The sequence below is a fragment of the Pinus tabuliformis genome, chromosome 4_1, assembly GCF_031772625.1.
Source record: "Pinus tabuliformis cultivar Carrire ecotype Pingquan chromosome 4_1, CPIR1, whole genome shotgun sequence".
NCBI classification, from domain to species: Eukaryota; Viridiplantae; Streptophyta; class Pinopsida; order Pinales; family Pinaceae; genus Pinus; species Pinus tabuliformis.
Genome location: NC_142303.1, coordinates 459,552,457 through 459,567,765, shown reverse-complemented (window position 1 = coordinate 459,567,765; position 15,309 = coordinate 459,552,457).

The following is a 15,309-nucleotide window of genomic DNA, read 5'->3' as shown; positions in this document are numbered from 1 at the left end:
GGAGATGGAGCATCGTTCTCTGCTCTTTCTTTCTCTCATTACTCTCTTGCCATCTTCTCTTCATAATCTGCATACATTAAATCTACCATTTTTGACTTCGTGTAGAAGGCCTCGTAAAGATCTCTGTCATCCTCCATTTTCTTTCTAGTTGCATGTTCAATCATTCACACTCGCAATTCGCATCAGCAAGAAGGCCACTCTGATACCAAACTTGATCTGAATCTCTTCAGCGACCGGAAATAACCAAGATCTTTTGCTTCTGCCATGTTAGTAGAATTTGATATGAAAGAGTATGAAAATCCATATGTGCACATTGTAGAGAAGAGGAAACATAATGATGACCGTCAAATCAAAGGACACACACATTGATAATGGAGTTCACCCAATGTTGGTTACGTCTCTAGACCCAGTGTCAAAAGTGGGGAGGTCTCTTCATTAAATGCTGCAAAATGATGACGTTGGACATGGTATATTCTTTGTCATTATAAGGACAAACTCTCTCAGCTAGAGTGGCATGTCTCTCCACGATACATTCTCCTATAGAAACTCTCACTCATATGGACCCTCTTTCAGCATGACAAGATAGTAAACTTTCACATGACGTGACATACAAGTATCCTTCAACATAATGGTAACAAGGATCTCAACAACAAAATCAACATCTCAACAAATCAAACGAAAGACATGGCATCACTGCGTCCTATACCTCTATTTTCCGGAATGGTTTGTAAATTCAAATATCAACTATAGAGACATACAACATCATTGAATTCGTGGCACGAAATCGTGTCAAACGACTATATACTTGGCCCCTTTCTGACACCGTCAAAATTTGGACCCTCGAGAATCTCGAAGATTCCCCCAAAGATTCTTTTCTGGACATTGACGAAAAATCCGCTACTCGAATGAAAATTCTAAGTCGACCATCGCGCTCCTTGTAAAATTATGAGAAAAATGAATATAAAGTCGGCATCATTCTGCCTATGTCAAAAATCAGCTTCCAAGGGAATCTTTAAGGTTCCTCAAAATTTTGCAGAGTTTCCTCACCACTGACTGCTTGAAATTATGCTACTAAGATGAGGAAATGGACCACACCATCATGTTCCCTGCGAAATTTTGGTTCATTTGAGTATAAACTTGGCATGATTTTGTCCTTGTGAAAAATTGTCCTTTAGGGAATCTTCTAGATTCCTCATTGATTCTGCATGGAATATTTTGTGGAATATTCTAGGAAATATTCCACTAAAATATTCTGTCTCAAAATTCATGCTTAATTGGGCATGGTTCCTCCTCGGCTCCTAGTTCTGCACACGCTCTTCCGCTCAGCCTCTCCTCCTCCGTCCAACGAATGGAAAAATGTGGCTTTTATATAAGAATTCAAGTGAAGTTTTCAAAAGTGTTTGCTTGGCACCATGGCTGCAGGCAGTTGTCAAAACGTTGGCAAAAAGGTGGCCCCAGTTTCAAACCTCCGAAATCATTACAATTTTGGGTTATGTTTGGTTATTATTTCATTATATGGCACTGCCCGTTGCGTGGAACGGCCAGATCGAGCCGGCGGATTCGATCCTTGCCAACCCCAAACTATATGTTTGATATGGTGGCTATGGGTTGGCGAGGTCTGACAACCTACCAACCATATTATGATATATTTAAATATTATGCAGTGGTGTGGGATGGCAATGGTGATGGCCTGCCACCCATTTTTTATATATATTTTTTGTTTTTTTTAACAAATTGTACAAAATTTTGCCCTAATTTTTAGGGTTACAGACAAAATTAACGAGACAACAAATATGCTTGTTCCGGCAGCCAGAATCTGTGCACCAATCCTTTGCCAAATTTTTGCCTCATTAGTGACTACCACTGGGCCTAGTTTGACTAGAACTTTGACCGTGAATACTTTGAGCATACGAACTCAGATTTGAGTGTCATTCACACCGTTGGAATCAGGACGATGAGCACTACGACCGGGTCATATTTTGAGTGAAATCAAATAATTTGAATTTTGAGCCATTTGTGAGCCACTTCTGAATTCTGAGCGTTTCTGGAGCCACCTGGTTCATGTACAAAAACATGAATATTGTGTTTCATCAATAGAATATATACACAATAATCACAAATAGCAGGAGAGATCAAAAGGAATGAGGGGAGGAGGAATAATAGTCACAAAAACTTTTGAAGAAGAGTTTGTATTTCTTATTCGAGATCGAATAGCAACTGTTAACATGAAAATTTTCACCATCGATATTGCCTAATTTTTATGGTTGAAGAACAAAAGATCCTAAAACTTTTCTTTTTTAATTTGAATTATTATGTCGTAGTTATGACGATTTTCTTGATGTCAACAAAATTAAGTTGTTTCTAGCCACTCTTAAGGATGGAGCTTTGTGATGGTTTATGGGATTAAGAACAACTAGTGTAATAACTTGAGACCAAATGTCTCAAATATTTATTGAAAAATATAAAGACTATTGTGTAAATCAAGATTTGCAAGAAGTATTTAAAATGTCACAAAGGGAAGATGGTGCCCTTGAAGACTATTTAGAAAGATTCCATTATAGTGTTAAAAAGGGTAAACAACAAAATTTAAATTTGAATACTCTCAAAATTATTTTACTTCGAGGAACTGGAGATGAATGAATGTATGCACTCAATCTTATGGGTAAGGGAGATGTGTCTCAATTAAGTTATCTAAAACTCTGTGACTTATGTAAGCACATTTTCCAAGGAAAGACTAAATATGGAAAGGGGCCTAGAGATGTTATCTGTAGGGTCACTAACTCGACATCTAGTGGGGTAAGTAGAGTAGAAATTGGTAATTTGTTCGAAAATCTTAAAATTGATATTCTCGGTAATCTTAGAGAACAACTAGATACTTTTAATATCCAACAAAAACAATAAACAAAAAATGCAACTTTAATTTTTTTTGTCCAAAATGTAGAAAGAAGCATCCTTTGTGTGAATGTCCTCTAAATAATATTAAATTTGTGTTATTTATATATAAAATCATGCAACACTAAATCACCCATCTCTACCAAGACTTTAAAGTAGTTTTTCTAGAAGACAATGAAGTTACAAAACAAATATGTTATGTTGCACTAAGAAGAACTTGGTACCCATGATCAACAAGTATTTATAAAGACCCCACACATCAATTCAATCCTTATCAACAATGTCCACAACAAAACTAGAATACACCCATGCCTTGGAAAACATGGCGACTAGAACAAACCCGAAACCAACCTTGGAAACAAGGATGGAGAGGGTCTACTTATGCAAATATGCTAAAGTACCCACAATATACACAATGACCATGACAATTTCCACAATATTCTCCTTAATTCCAGCAACCCTATCCTACTCAGCCACCATAAGCACAAGTTCCTCAATTCCAACAACTACAATTACACTTAAATCAACCTCCTCAATGACCAACTCAGCTTATTGCACAACCGATTATGAATCCAAAAAATAGATTAGCTCAACCTACTTACAACGCTGAGTTACAAAACTTTCCATCTTATATGATTACTCCTCTTGGTTTAAATGGTATTCATCTTAGGTCAAGAAAAGTACTTCATAAAGATTCTCCTATTATTATTGAAGAAAAAATTGACAAGGAAACTCCTAGTAAATTAAATAGTAATACAAAAAATAAGGAAAACTTATTTTTCTCCCCCAATAGATCAACCATCAACATCTCAAATTCCTCATTTTCCAGAAAGGTTGAATGTAGATAAGAAAGTAATACAACTTCAATATGATCTATTAGATGAATTAAAAAATGCATGTATTAGAATTCCTTTACTACAAGCAATCAAGGATATTCTAATTTATGCAAAAAAGGTAAGGGAATTATGTTTTAAAAAATTAGGAAGGAAGAATAAGGAACCAAAAATTGTACAAGTTATTGGCAAATTGGAAAATCTTTCTCCTGATGATGAACCTCAGTAGAGGTTCGAAACGAGTCGACCCTAAATTGTTAATGTTATTTTTCCAAAAGATTTTTCTTAAATCGTGAATCATAGAAGCCTCCAATATGAGAAGTCTTAATGCTGTCAAAAATTTATATTAAAAAAAATCTTGATTCTCATAGTCCCATTATCAAAATTGATATCAATAACATTGCAATTCCAAACAATTTAATAGATTTAGGAGCAGTAATTGATGTTATGAAAAAGGGTATAATGATTATCTCCACTTAAGTAATCTTCGTCACTCACCTACAATTTTGCAATTAACAGATAAATCTACAATTAAACCAGAAGGATTGTTAGAAGACATTATGGTTTCTTTAAATTCATGGGAATACCCTATAGATTTTAGGGTATTAACTCCTAAAACCAATTTTGGGTGGTAATCACTAATCGTAGGGAGATCATGGTTAGCTATAGAATTCGAAGATATGACAATATCAAATGGAAAATCAATTAAGAAATTTACTCTATATTCAATTGCAAAATATAAAAACTAAACTAGAAAATAAACAATGCATTGAAGGTATGAATCATTATGAAGAAACCATATAACCTCTCCTAACAATAAATCAAGACACGAGTTTCAATGAAGATATTGGAGAAAATAAAATTACTAATTTCATTAACAAATCTGATTTTCTCAGTATATTGAGGGGTGGTCTTCTTATGTTCATATCTTAGACAAAAAAAAAATTAGGAAAATTTTTCTATGACTAGTTTACCATCACTATTTGATTCTATGTCTTTTATTAATTCATATCAGGATCTTGTAGCTCTTCTATAGAGATCAAGTAAATAAAAACATTAAATATCAACTATAAACTTGATGAATCTTAAAAATCAGAATTAATGCATAATATACAAGATCATTCTAATGCATTTGCAAGGGAATACACTGATATATAAGGAATTAATCCTAATACATGTATGAATCATATCTATATTCAGGAAAATTCCAAACTAGTTAGAAAAACCCAAAGACATATGAATCCTATCTTAAAGGAAATTGTAAAGGAATAATTGCAAAAATTATTAAATATCAATTTTATATAGCTTGTTTATGATAGCCAATGGGTATCACCATTCATAATTGTTCCTTAAAAAATGGTAAGTGGCATGTTTGCATAGATTATGAAGAAATAAATAAAACTATCTGAATAAAACTATCTTAAAAGGTCATTTTCCTCTTCCATTCAAAGACCAAGTTTAGATTTTTTGGTGGAAAAGAAATAAATTTTTCTTTTCTTGATGCTTTTAGTAGTTACAATCAAATCCAAATCACACCAAATGATTAAGATAAAACATTATTCACATGCCCATGTGGAACTTATGCTTACAAAGTATTACCCTTTGGGTTGTGCGATGCTCTTATTTATTTTCAACAAGTTGTGTTAGTTATTTTCTCTGACTTGATTCATGATTGAATAGAAGTTTATATGGATGATTTTATGATTTATGATAATACTTTTGATCGAACTTTGGAAAATTTTGGAAAAGTTCTTATTAGATTTCAAGAAATTAACCTTCCATTAAATCATGAAAAATGTCACAAGTTACTCACTAAAGGAATTGGTTTGGGTCATTGTATTTCATATGTAGGAATCAAGGTTGATATAACAAAAAATGAAGTTATCTCCAAACTTCCAATACCAAAAAATAAAAATTTTGTAAGAAGTTTCTTGGGTCATGCAAGATACTATAGGTGATTCATAAGAAATTCTATGAAATGGTCTCACCATTTTTTAAATTTATTATTAAAGATAGTTAGCCTTTTTAGAATATTCCTTGCCAAATCGTTTTCATCACGTCAAAAAAAAAAAAATCTGAAGCACCTATTTTGAGAGGATCAATTTGGCCTCTCCCTTTCCATATATCAACTAATGCTTCAAACACAACCTTAAGAGTAAATTTGAGAGAAAAAGAAAATCAAGTTTCTCATGCCATTTACTTCGTAAGTAAGATTTTAACACCTATTAAGTTAAATTATATTGCAAGAGAAAAAGAGTTTTTCATAGTAGTTATGAGATATGTATTCATATTGATCATTTTTCCATTCAATATTTAATGAATAAACCAATTATCAGTGATAGGACAACTAGGTGACTTCTTTTACTAGATAAATTCAATATCACCATCTTCGTAGACTTGGAAAGGAAAATTCATTTGCATAATTTTTTTTGGAGTCCATAATGAAGGAGAAATAATTTCTTTAGATGATAATTTTCAGGATGAACATTTATTTGCAATTTCTACTAAATCCCCTTAGTTTACATATTTTGCTAACTACTTAGCTAAAGGAAAACCTCAACAAGTTTCGCTTAGAGAAAAGCAAAATATCATCAAAACAAGTGCCACATATTCTTGGATTGGAGAAGATCTCTTTTGTACAATACCTAATTTGATTATCCGACGATGTGTGCGAGAAGATGAAGTGTATGACATATTAAAAGCATGTCAAGATAAACCTTGCATAGGACACTTTGCTAATAAAAAATCATCCTATAAATTCCCACATGTAGGGCATTATTTCCCTGATCTTTTCAAGGATGCCAAGAAATACATCAGGAATTATAACAATTATCATTGCATGGTTCGATCCATACAAGTTGATGGAGTTCCCATACTACCTTAGGATACTTATAGATCCTTTTGAAAAATGGGCTCTAGACTTCATCAGACCTTTTAAACCAACTTCAAGAAATAAAAAGTATATTATGGTATGTAAAAATTATGTTATTGAATGGGTAGAAGCTAAACCTCTCATTCGAGCTATTGAAAAAATAGTTGTAGACTTTTATTTGAAGAAATATTTACTCGTTTCGGTGTACCTAGGGAAATTGTAACAGATCATGGTGCTCAATTGACATGGAATCTTGTGCAAAATAGTATGCAACGGTATCATATTAAAAATTGAAAATCTTCCCCATATCATCCATAAGCTAATGGGAAAGTGGAGTCAACCAACAAGTTTCTAGAAGCTATTCTTACTAAATAGTTCAACTTCATAGTAAACATTGGGAAAATTGGCTTCCAAAAGCATCATGGGCATACGAGATCACCCGATGAAATACAACTGAATTTTCACCATATGATTGGTATTTGGTAAACAAATTTTGCTTCCTATTGAGTTCCATATAAAGACCTTCCAAACAACAACAAAACTTGGCTTCATTCTTTTAGAGGCACAACAAGAGAGAATAACCTAACTCAATGAGTTAGATGAGATGTGTAAGATACCATTGAAAACACTGAAAAATTCAATATGACAAATTTCAAAGGAAATGTCATGGCAATTTTATGAGGAATTCTTTTTTTCAAGTGACCAAGCTATTCCTCTTTGATTCCAATTTCAAAAATTTTAAAGACAAGTTCACTACCCATTGGCTAAGGCCCCTTAAGAATTGTAGAGGTTTTTGATAATGGGTCGATGAAGATTAAAACTATTAATGCCAAAGAGGACACTTTCTTGGTAAATGGTAATAGATTAAGATTATATCATAATCTTTTAACCAAAGAACATTGTTACCAATGTGCAACAACAATCTAAATTAGGGATTGTAATTAAGAGGAATATTCCTCCTACTTTTGTATCAAATTGACTTATTTTTTGATTTAAAAATCATAATGATAAAATAAAAATAAAAATAATATATATACATATATATATATATATATATATATATATATATATATATATATAATTTTAATTTTTTAAATCAAAAAGAAAATCAATCTCCAATTCAAATTGTTGTTGTACATTTTTAACATAAATTAATGTTATATTGTGAAAACCATTTTTTGGCACAATAGAACATGAACAGGTAAGCAAAGTTAAGAGTGACTACAAAAATTTTCTAGTTTGATCAACATTTTATTGCAACAGTTCAAGTTTTTGATGTTGCACAGGTCACTTAATTATACGAGCTTAATTTTTGTAACATCAAAGTATTTAGAATCAATTTTAGTTCATTAGTTTCAAGTCATAGGATATTCAATATTTTTATGAAGACTTCCAAATACACAGTTTTTTAGGTCATAAGTTTTTGCAGCTACTAAAATCTTTGTATCAAAATATTTTTTCTCTTTTTTGTTTTTCAAAGAATTTCATGCATCTTGTCATAAAATTATTCATCCATAAAAGCAAGTTTTGAGACAGTCATAGTTGGCAGCATAATGTCTGCAGAATTAACATCAACATCAACATTTTGTGTAAAGATTTTGCAGCTCAAAAGTTTACAAAATCAGAGTAGAATCAGAAGATTTGAAGTAATGATTTCAATCAAATTTTTATTCTTGAGTTTGAAATTTGCATAAAATGAAAAAAAAGGCCTCCTAATTCTTCCATGTATGAATATCTTCAACCTTTGCATCGTATAAATCATAATCCTTTTACATTTCATATGATATCCTCTTATCACATCATTCATAATACTATCATCATGACCTAATCTAATCACATATCATGTAGATTCACCGCATGTCGTTGCAATATTCCAAATAAACAAAAAAACATTTCGAAATGTGACATCGAACCATCATACATATTGAAGTAAATATAGTGGAATTAATTGTTTCATTATGAAACTTGCAGACCTAGAACAGTTGCATTGTTTTTAGTTCCTTCTGAATTCAAACTCCAAACCGCATCATTTACATAAATTTTCACATCGCGTCCATAGTTTGTTACATTTAGTTATGGTAAAAGGGGTATAGTGTGAAGCCCAAACATTTCCACTCACAAGTTTCATTAACAATGGGTCTGGTGGTAAGGAATAAACCCGATAAGTTCAACGTTTTTCACACCTATCCCAGATGCAGTTAAAATTTTCAAAGAGTGCGATGGTTGTCCTTCCAAAAGTTTATAGGTGGAAATGATAATGTGACCATGGAATTTGAAAAAACGTTCAATGACATCAGAGTGAAAATTGGCGGTTTACGTTTATAGGTATCAGAATGCTTTATAGCTAAAACTACTAAACTGGCCCTGGTTGGTGAAAAATGGTTCAAGAATCATAAGATAAAGGAGGATAGTTGGAAGTAGTTGTTGAAAATGCCAGAGGAAGCCGTCAATTTCATGAAAGGGATCCCAAGGAAAATGCTGAAGAAGAAATGCAAGATATCTTGTTTATTATTCAGCAGTATATCACCTACCAGGGAAGGTATGGATTAGTCTTGTTCTATATTCTAAGACTATTAATGCATTTCCAAGTTGATAAAAGGATAAACTTACCTTTTTATTTACTAAATAGTCTCAAGAAAATGGCAAAAGGGATTGATCCAGGTGGATATTGGTGGCCACCTGCCAAGTCCACCTGGACCCCCACCATTGTCTTTCTCAGCATTTTCAGTTTCCTTAATTGTAGCACAACTTACTATTTTTAGCAGTTTTTCGGGTCCTGAACTTCCGGAGCCGTTTTGAGGCCCTAAACGATGTTTTTTGGGGAATCCGGGGGCAACATGGGTATGTTGCCCGTTCCAACAATGATAGTGCTCGGATAGATCTTTCTAATGAGCTATTGTACGCGTCAAACGGAGATCATATGCCAAAGTTACGACCCCGGGAAGTTGATGTACCAACTTACCCCCAAACGGGGCCCACAGTTTGGTGTTTCATCTCCTAGGGTTAGGTTTTGGAATGTTAAGGGTTTTCCATTGTTTCTCAACAATAAATAGGCCTTCGAGCCTCATTGTAACACAGTTCAGAGGCATGTAGCCATCACATCTCTTCTCAGAGATAAGCTACCATCGCCCTAGCTGATTTATTTCCATTTCTGGTTGTAAGCATATTTCAGTATTTTCCATTAATGAAATGAAGTATTATTTCCGCTGCATCTTTGTGTATATGGTTATCTCTGTAATTTGTTGCGTTCCTGTTTAAATCCGGATCAGTGGTATCAGAGCGGTCTGCTTTTTCTCTGTTTTTCTTTGCATGTCCCCAAAAAGGTCGGGATATAAGGAGTTAGGGCTTGAACTGGTTGAACCTTTGCAAGACCAGCCTCGCAAATCCCGACGGCCTCCCATGGCGGACGAGAAGAAAGACGAGGGGGCAGGAGATCCCATCAAAATCTTGCTCGAAGAAGCCCTCGAGCGACAACGGAACGCGATGATGGACAGCTTTTCCCAGATCCTTCAGCGGCTACCCAGAAGCAACGCATCGACTTCCAGCAGCTACTCTGGAAACGCCACACCCTTTAAGGTACAAGTTAATTTTGAAATCCCCATATTCGAGGGTCAGATAGACGCAGATGCCGTAGATAAATGGTTAAATCTGCTAGAGGGTTATTTTTCTGTTCATGAATTTTCGAGTCGGGAAAAGATTGTTTTTTCTCTCCTCAAAGCAGCCCCCCACGTCAAGGACTGGTGGGAAACCTACTACGAGCAGAAGGATGAAAGTACTGGCACTCTATTTTCAGCCGCACCCACCTGGGATTCGTTCCGGGATGCCATCAAGGAGCAATACTACCCTGTCGGGAGCTATGAGGATGAATACATAAAGTGGACCACGCTGCGGCAGGGAAGGGACCAAGACGTGCCGGAGTTCACCAATCTTTTCCATACCCTTCGCACAAAGTTGGGTATCAAGGATTCGGAGCAACATTTGATACTCAAATACCGTGGCTGCCTGCACAAGTACATCCAGGAAGAAATACAATTCTTAAACATCCCCTCGCTCGGCGCAGCATACCGGTATGCCGTCAAGGTCGAGCAGAAGTTTAAACAAAAGAAGCGAGACTTTGGATCTGCGAATCCAAAGCAGGGGAAAGGTGCCCCTAAACCACAGAACAAAGGACAAAGCCAAGGCGGGACAGCCCAAGACAACCAGCCGAAGCTGCAAGCAAAGAACAGCGCCGCAAAGCCGAGAAAGGACAATGGAAAATGGTGCGAGTTCCATTAGAGCTCCACTCACAACACAAGTGAGTGTCAGGTCAAGCAGTCACTGGTGGCTGAGCTAAAGGTTTCAGAATCAGATGCATGTTCCAACTCTGAGTCAGAACCCCATAAGGGGTATGAAAAAGGGAAGCAGATCATTGATGCGGACCCCAGCGCCACTGTTGCTACCGCAAAGATCCAGAAAAATGAACCCGAAGATCCAGAGGAGGAGGAGCGTCTCTTCCACTCCCAGATGTGGGTAAAGGGCTCCCTGATATAGTTCATTGTTGATAGCAGGGGTCAAAAGAACCTCATTTCGGCAGAGATTGTGAAGCGGTTGGGCTTACCGACCACAGCACATCCACAACCATACACCATTGGGTGGCTTCACCAAGGACGAGATCTTTGCGTGAGCCAGCAGTGTTGCCTTCCATACAATATCAAGCCCTTCACGGATGAGGTATTGTGTGACATTGCTCCCCTTGAAGTTTGTGATGTATTACTAGGACAACCATACTTGTGGAAGCGACATGCTGTGTATGAATCAAGGCCCCGTGCTGTTATTATTACATTGGGAAATAAGTTGTTCAGGATACCAGAGGTAGCACCACCTGCCGCCCTCTCTTTGATTACTGCAAAACAATGCAGTAAGATCATTTCCAAAACCAGGAAATTTGTTTTCCTAATGATACGCCCTCAAGGAAAGAAGAAAACAGTGGTCGCGGCCTCCAAACGGGGCCCCTCTGCACGACAACTACAGATGGACAAGATTGTGGAGGAGTACGAGGACATCTTCACCTCCCGGCAGGGGTTCCTCTGCACTGTCAAGTCAAGCACTCCATCGATCTGACCCCAGGTGCGCCGCTACCCAATGGACCAATTTATCAGCGCTCCGTTCTGGAGAACGATGAAATCAAGAGGCAGATTCAGGAGCTCCTGCAGAAAGGTCACATCCGTCCGAGTTCATCGCCCTGTGGGAGCCCGATCGTGTTGGTACAGAAGAAGGATGGGACGTGGAGACTCTGTATTGACTATCGGGCGCTGAACAAGATCACTGTCCGTAATAGGTACCCGATCCCGTGGATTGATGACCTCCTAAACCAACTAAAGGGGGCGAAATATTTCAGCAAGATCGACCTGAAGTCAGGATATCACCAGGTACCAATCGAACCCTCCAATGTGTGGAAGACTGCCTTCAAATCCAAGGAGGGCCTCTTCGAATGGTTGGTCATGCCTTTTGGATTGACGAATGCTCCTGCAACCTTTATGAGGCTAATGGATGACATCTTGCGGCCATTCACCAACTCCTTTGTAGTAGTATACTTGGATGACATTCTGATCTTCAGCCAGAGTTGGGAAGAGCACCTCCACCACATCCGACAGGTTCTCCAAACACTGCGGCAACACAAGCTATGTGCCAATTTGGAGAAATGCATTTTTGGCATGACCCAGGTTCAGTATCTGGGATACATCATTGATGAACAGGGGGTGCATGTCGATCCAGCCAAGATCCAAGTCATTCGGGATTGGCCCTCTCCAACCACTCTAACAGAGCTCCGCAGCTTTCTAGGTCTTGCCAACTTCTACCGCAGGTTTGTGTTGGGGTTTTCTCATATTTCTTGGCCCTTGAGTCAAGTCACCAAGGGCGGGGCGAAAGAAAAATTCTTTTGGTCTGAATCTCAACAGAAGGCATTCAGGGAGTTGAAGGATCGCCTCTGCATGGCACCAGTGCTCGCATTACCAGATTTACAACAACCATTTGAGGTCGAGACAGATGCCTCTGACTATGCTATTAGGGCAGTCCTTACTCAACATGGACATCCAGTGGCATATCACAGTGAAACACTTTCAGACACAGTCCGAAAGTACCCCACTTATGATAAAGAGATGTATTCTGTTATCACTTAGAACTAAAAAAAATTTATGCATATAGTTGTTTGTCCTAGTCCAATTACAAAGGTCTGTGTCAAGTTAATTTCGTTTTAGATGTCTTACTTAGGATTTGGAGTTTTAAAGTTTTGATTCAAACTATACTCGAATCCTATTGGCTCTCCTCCACCATCATTGTTCCATAGTCATGTCTTGTCTCATCCGAGTCACCGAGTCTTTTAGGGATTTTCGTAGCGTAATCCTATTGGCCAGTTTCGCAGCGCAATCATGGTTTAGCAATTTCGCAGCGCGTTATGATTAGGCCGTTTCGCAGCGCATCATTAGAATTTAAAACTAACAGCGCTGCGACATCGTGGATTCGTGCATTTCGCAGCAAACCCTTCCCGGAATGTCAAGTCCGTAGGTGAGTCATCAGTTGTGTCCACTCATGTCAGTTTATGTACATCTCCTATCACGTTTGAGCGCTCATTTGCCACTACCCCATTAATAGATCTGTTGATATGCACAGAAATATCATTCCCAATAGATTCTACCGTGCATAGACCTTTATGATAGTCGTAAGTGCGGCATAAGTGACCTGTCTGTTTGATTATGTATGGAAGTGTTTCAATAATAAAAAAAATTGAATTTCAAGCGAGCCTGATTACAAGCGAGGCTGAATTAAAAAGAACTGAACCACCATTGAAACTGAAGCTGTTAGACTCTGTGTGTGTGAAGATTTTTGAAAGGAAAATGGAGAGGAAAGAACACAGATCCGGTAAATGCCAGAGGACTGAACCTGAGGGCTTGGATATAGCGTTGAGGGATGAAGGTGTGAAGAAAGCGTTCAAAGATGCCGGCTGCTGGAACTTTTGCAAGAAGCTACAAGGAGGACATGCGCAGGTAACCAAAGAATTTGCGCTAAACTTCACTGGTTTAAATTCAAAGATAGCTATGCTAGAGGTCCAAGTTTCATCATGGTTTAATCAAATTGCTTGTTTTGGATGGCCTCCAAAAGATAGGCAGAGACTGGAATTCATTTATTTTCATGGCTGGATTCCAAAGCAAGACTGGCCTTACTCCACAACCAGCCAAAGAATTCACAATAGCTGAGCTCTAGAAAGAAGCAAGAGCTAAAAAGCAAATCAAGTCACAGCAAAGGAAACCAGTGAAGCCACTGATCATTCAAGAACAACCTCAGCAATCAACAAAGGAAAAAACTCAGGATAAGAAGACTGCACCTGAAACAAGCAAATCTGAAGCAGTCTCAAGGGTAAGGATAAGAGGTCAAATAAATAAGGAAAAGGGTAAAGCCATAGCTGTTGAAGAGAGCCCAACATCCAAAGCAAGCTTGAATGATTTATTACAGGCCATTGAATTCGAGCAGTTTGAACCAGTCCATATTGATTTGACACAGTCATCACCAGAAACTGCCAAGAAGTCTAAAGCCTCAAAAAAGCTCAAGTTCGATGAGCTAGGTGAAGAATTCATTTTAAAACCCAGAAGACCTATTACAAGGAAGCAAGTAAAAGAAGCGCTGTCAAAAATAGAGGCAATCGAGAAAGTTAGGCAAAATAATGCAAGCAGAACAATCATCACACCTCAAGGAGATAATATAGCAATCCTAAAGAGCCAATTAGAAGCAGCCAAATATGAGATTGCCAAATTGAAGCAAGCAGTTAGAAAACATGCAGATGTGTATACAAATTATCGTAAAGCTCTGTGGAAAGGGACTGAAACCTTTCAAAATCAGTTGAATTCAGTAGTTGATGGCCATGCACAATTTCATACATGGACAGTACCAGCCATCAAAGAGGCCCAGTTCATTAGAAAAATAAATATGCAATTAAGAGCCGAGAATAAAGCTCTGAAGAAGAAGATTGAAGACCTGAAGGTACAGTTGGGCCAGTTAACTGCTAAATGAATTTTCTTTTCAAAGAGAGGTTTTATTCCTTGTTCCAAATTTTTGTCGAATTTGCTTGGTCTTATTGTTTTTGAAGACATGTAAATCCCTGCTATTATATGAAAGGTCGAAGGGAGTTTTGGCAATCAAATGTTTCGGTGATAAAGGTCTCGGGTAAAGGCATGCTATTTTAAATAATTCAGCAGTTTCGTAGCGCGCTACGAAACTGCTGTAAGTGATGATTTTAACGCAGATAGGCAGTTTGGTTTTATGAGCGGGAATTTTGAAAGGGAGACACCTAAAGGATATGCAAGATATCAGATGGAGCTACAATGGTCGTTCAGATCAAGACAGGTGTACATTAAAAAAGGGTGGAATATTTTAACCTAAGTTAAGATTATGTTATAAAGCCACTTTTTCACCGTTCAAAGGGTATTAAATGAGTTGCATACAAAGAACTTTTTCCTGCACCCATATCCATCGATGCAGCCTCCAACACATCAGGAACGTGGCAATGTTCCATATTTTGGGTAATTAAAAGCTAGAGGACATGCTGCTGTACAGTTGAGAAATTTGAGGAAAACTGGTACCGAGAAGCAAGGGACATCTCCCAACACTACTAAGCAGTTAAAGGATTTAGAGTTCAAGCTCGATATGGAGTATTAAACATCCAGCTCAGCCACATCAAAA